The sequence below is a fragment of the Lactuca serriola genome, chromosome 1, assembly GCF_051521515.1.
Source record: "Lactuca serriola cultivar US96UC23 chromosome 1, Lser_US96UC23_V15, whole genome shotgun sequence".
NCBI classification, from domain to species: Eukaryota; Viridiplantae; Streptophyta; class Magnoliopsida; order Asterales; family Asteraceae; genus Lactuca; species Lactuca serriola.
The window spans coordinates 17,624,539-17,629,896 of NC_136408.1; positions in this window are offsets into that span (position 1 = coordinate 17,624,539).

Consider the following 5,358-nt stretch of genomic DNA (forward strand, 5'->3'; position numbering starts at 1 on the left):
ACGAAATCTACGACTTTCATTTAGATTGTTAAGGCTAAATATCGCTTTATCTTAAATTCATATTTTTTTTACGTCACTCGACGTCGTGCCGGTTCTGTCGCGAAACTTCGACATGTCATAACTTCTTCGTTATAACTCGGATTTTGACATTCCTTATATCTCCGGAATCCTTGTTTCAACCACTACAACTTTATGCAAAGATATCGGGCTTATCTCACACTTTAATTTTGACGCTTATTTTATTCTTAATTCATTAAATTATAATAATTAAGAAAATAAACACATAAATCACATAATTCACAAATAATACATTTTTATTATTTCAAGTTGAGTTACAAAGGTTAACCTAGACTATTACATTGCTAAAAATGGCAAGCCCAGAAACACAGGCGTTACAACTTAGGGAGCCCAAAGCTAACCGAAATGCCCCAAACACTAAGAACTTTCGAGATTACAACTCATAGAATCAAAGGGAGAGTTTGTTGGATGTGTGAGGGAAGAATGAGCACTTAAAAGCTAATTATAGGCATTTATGGGCATATGGGCATCACACGCTCATTACCTGACGCCGCGCCTAAGCTTGGTTGGCAAGGGTTCCCTTTAGTATGCGGTTGATTCTGGTCCAATTATTCTTAGTAAAATCGCAGATCTTTAAAAATTCATATCTTCCTCATACGAGTTCCATTTTCAACGTTCTTTATATCTACATGTAGGTATTTATGAGTACTACAACTTTCATTTAGATCCTGTTGGCTAATTCCTAACCGATCTTAAATGTAATAGTCTACGAAGATTACATTGTTAACGATCGTGTAAAATTCATAACTTTTACATACGGACTTCATTTTCGTCTGTATTTATATTGTTGAGCTCCTATTTATGAGATCTTTAACTCCCATTTAGATTGTTTCGACTAACAATCAACCGATTGGAATTTTGATTTCTGTGCTCGCATTAGTGCGCTGAAAATTTGAGAAATCATAACTTCCTCATATGAAATCAGATTTAGACATTCTCTATATGCATGGTCTCGGTTTAACAACTAGTACGACTTTCATATAGATTGCAAGCAACCTATCTAAAATTTACTTTTTACGATATGCTGATCCGTGTTGGTTTCATCGTAAAACTTTAAAGAAGCATAACTTCTTCATACGAAGTTGGATTTAAGCATTATATGTATCTACGGAAATTGTATAAACATTTCCTACATGTTTATGAAGATTACTTGGTCTAGAGGGTGTTATATTTCTACTTTGAATCTTACTAACGACGGTTTATACTGGATTCTCCGGAAGTACGAAAATAAGGTGTTACAAAAAAAGACTAACTTATCTTATCTTTTCCTTTTTCTTTTAACAATTATATATATATATATATATATATATATATATATATATATATATATATATATATATACACTTTAATAAATGAAAATCTTTTTTGTTTAATGTCACATTCTCATTGATTTGGCCACATGTCATTTTGCGGTTATTTTCAATTAAATTTTTTCCACATGACATTTTTTGGTTTTTTCTATTTTAGTAATTTCACATAGTATTTATAGATCAAACAAACTTTCCTTTCTGATGTAATGAATAAATTTCCATTTTTGGAATGCAATAATTGACTCACATTATTCAAAATTCAAAATTTGGATATTTAATTTCCAATTTAATATAATTGCTCTAGTAATTTAAAAGATATTATTAATGTAAAATATTATCTTAGTATTGGTAGATTTTTAAAATGATTACTACAATACATTTATTTGTTATTTTAAATATTATGTTAAAGTGAAAACATAAATGTTAGGGTGCAATTTTCTCCTTGGATGTGACTTACCCTCATATGATGTGTAATGGGTTTAGCCATTCTTATAAATAGGAAGTGAGTGACTCCCATTTTATGTAAGACCCATTTGAGAGATTAGTTTAGTGAGAGAAATTAACAATACCCACTTGTGCTCTTACTATTCTAATGGAGCTTAAAATGATTTTATTTACTCCTTGTGTTCTTCATGATTGATTGATTCACTTGATCTTTATTGTTTCGCACATGTCATTATAATCAGGGTCACTACATTTGGTATCAGAGCTGGTGTTCTTCAAGTTCTCAAGAATTGATCCATGATAACATTTTTGATTTGGTGAATCTTAAATGGGTGTATGTTCTTCACATTTGAGAGAGTTTTTGTTATAGAAATCGAATTTATTCTTTGATTTGATTCAAAATTCGATTCCTCTCTATAATACTTGTTAATCTCACTTTCTCTGTCTAGAACTTGGTTCATATTCACTTTCTCTCTCTGTATACTTCTTTCAAATTCACTTTCTCTCTCTAGAAATACTCAAGTTCTTGTGATCATGGTGTATTTGGCTTATGATTCTTGGATTGTGATGATTAAAGATTTCAAATACAAAGTCAATGAGAAACAATTTTATGGGTTATTGTTGAAAGGCAGGTTGATTACATGGGAAACTTTGATTTCTTATGGAGGCTTGAAAGATGATCATGGAAATATGATATTTCAACCTCTTGGTAAGATTGGTAGTTTGATTGATATGACCATGGATGTGTTGTGTTGTTATGGTAATAAAAAGGAAGGAAAAGAAAAAGAATTATTCAAAAAGGAATATGTTTTTCTTATTGAAGTCCCAAATGATCTTCATGTTCTTGAGTTTGTTGAAAATGTTCTTGAAGAAGTTCATGATGTTCATGATGTTCTTGATGTTAACAATAAGGGAATTCAATGTGATTATGATGAAGATGTGAAAGTTTTTCGTTCAATTGGAGTTCAAACCGATGAATGCTTGAATTCTTGTGATTCGTTTGAAGGAATGGTGCCATATTGAAAGCCTTCAATCCAAGAAGTTCATATGTATCAAACTCCAAAAGATTTGATTCAAAGTTGCAAAGTTGAAGTTGTCAAGAATGATTTTGTTCTTGAATTCAAAACTTCAAGATCCAAAAAGATGAAAAGGAAGAAAAAGAAGAAGAAGATCAAAAGCAAGAACAATTGGGTTTCTAAACAAAAATCTTCAAAAGTTGTCTTGAAGCCGAAATCTATGAAGCAAATTTGGGTTCCAAAGCAACAATCATCAAATGTTGCAATGAATTCGAATTCCAAACCCAAAACTGTTGAAGATTCTAATAAAGATGATGTTATATCTTGGAAAAATGAGAAGAACGGATTGTACAACATGCATTGTGGGTGGTACAATGTGAAGATTGGAGATTTTCTTGTTCCAAAAAAAGAACCCAGATATTCCATTATCGATTCGAGTATTGCAAATGGAAAAAAATTATCAAGAATGTTTCTCAAATTCTCAAATGAATTCAGGAAAATTCATGTTGATATCAATACCTTGTTCTTGAAGATCTGATGATGAACGATTAACGTTTTCTCAAAATTCAAATTCAATCTTATTTTCAATTCATACCGTTTGTTTTTGATTTTTGGTCGTTTTCTTCGTTGGATCTAATCTGTTTCGAACCCCATTGATAATCTAATAAATTTTTTTGATCAAGCCCAAACATCAAATTTGATTCGATTAATTTTTTAACCCAAACAAACAAATTGTTAGTGTTCTTCAATCCAAAATTTAAGCCTAGGTAACTTGATTTGATACCGTTCATCTGATTTAAAAATCAAGCCCATATTCTTTTTCGTATATTGAGCCCAATCCAAATCATAATCTGGTTATTGTTCATCACTTTCTTGTTTGTCATGTATTTGTGTTCGTTCACGACCTCAGTATCCAAATCGAGAAAACAATTAAGTCGTTTTTATGTTCGTCAATTTAAGAATCTATTTTCCTTATACTCGATCGATTTCACCATCTGAATCGTATTACTTATTAAGGTATTTTGACGATTCTTGATTGATATCAATTCAAAATTGATTGATAATTTGGAGTTCTTGTTGTTGAATGCTCAAGAACAACTGAAGAATAGTTCATATTTGTTGTTTAATCTAAAAATCGATTTGAGTATGGTGTGTTTGGTGTTTCTTGATTACCAGTTTCGATAGTCAAAGAAGAGTGTGATTCAATGACTCGACTTTGCAGAAGAACAAATTGGTTTCGATGGGTTAATGAAAAGTCAAACCGAAAGTCAAAATTGAATTTTTGGTTGACGATCAATGAATCTCGACTCGAAATTGGTAGATAAGAGGTCTAGTCGACATCGAATTGATGATCGAAATCAGTTTTGGAGTTGAAATTGATTTTGACGTTAGCAGGTCAGAATCGAATTGTTGATTGAAAGAAGGCTAGGAATAAAAAATCAGAGCCTTGAGTATCGAACACTTTTTATGTGGATATCAATTTTAGATTATGAAAAATTCGTGATCGAATGTATTGGTTGATTGGAGTTTAGTCGAACATTGGGTATGATAGTCGAATGAGTGTTGTTGGGGTCGACTTGAATTACAAATTCGCATCTGGGAACTGAATTGGGATCGCATGTTCTTGGAGTCAAAGTCAAATTTGTCTGTATGGAGAAGTCAATTTCGATGGTGACGTTAGTTCAAGTTCAACTGGTGATTGTTTGTTTCGTATCCAGAAAAGAATCAGAGACTTGAGAATCGATTTCGATTTATATATTTGTAGCTCGAACAAGCATTGCTTGGGGTCGAATTGACTAACTTGAATGAGTGTCGAAATCAAATGGAGGAGGAGTCAATTTCGATGTGTAGAATGTGTGTTGATTGGAGTTCGAGTCGATGAAGGGTCGAATGGGTTTATTGGAGTCAAACTCGTATTAGTCTGATAGCTGGGTCGAATTCATTGGTGGGGTGAAATCGATTTCGATGGTGAAAGCATTTATAATGGAATCGATATAAAGGTAACGAATTGAATAGATGAAGAGTCGAATTCGACTACTTCGAGTCGAATGTCTTGAGGTCGAAATCGAATTCGAGTGGTATCGTGTTGTGCCTTGCGATTTCACTGATGTAAGTTGCGTTCGATCATTCGCACCTAGAACTACTCTGGGGAAGAAAACAAAACTTTTTATTTCGAATCCCCCATCTTTTACCAAGTTGACAGAAATTACCCTATTTCGCATTGCTGCACTTTTCTGTGAAAAATGAAGAATTTTCAATTTGAATCCCAAAGTTTCAGAATTTGATAGATTTCACACAGTTTCACGAAATGGGAAAATATTTCGAGTATGCTCCCTGAAGCTTATGCGAATTGATACTTTATGCCCAACTTCGCATTTGGGGTAAAGTTTCACATTGAGGTTGTTTTGGTACAACGGGTCCCTGCATAATTTACGAAATTGATAGTTTATACCCAGTTTTCGAAATTCTTGCAACTCTCATCCAAAAGTCCAAAATTTTCACAAAATTTG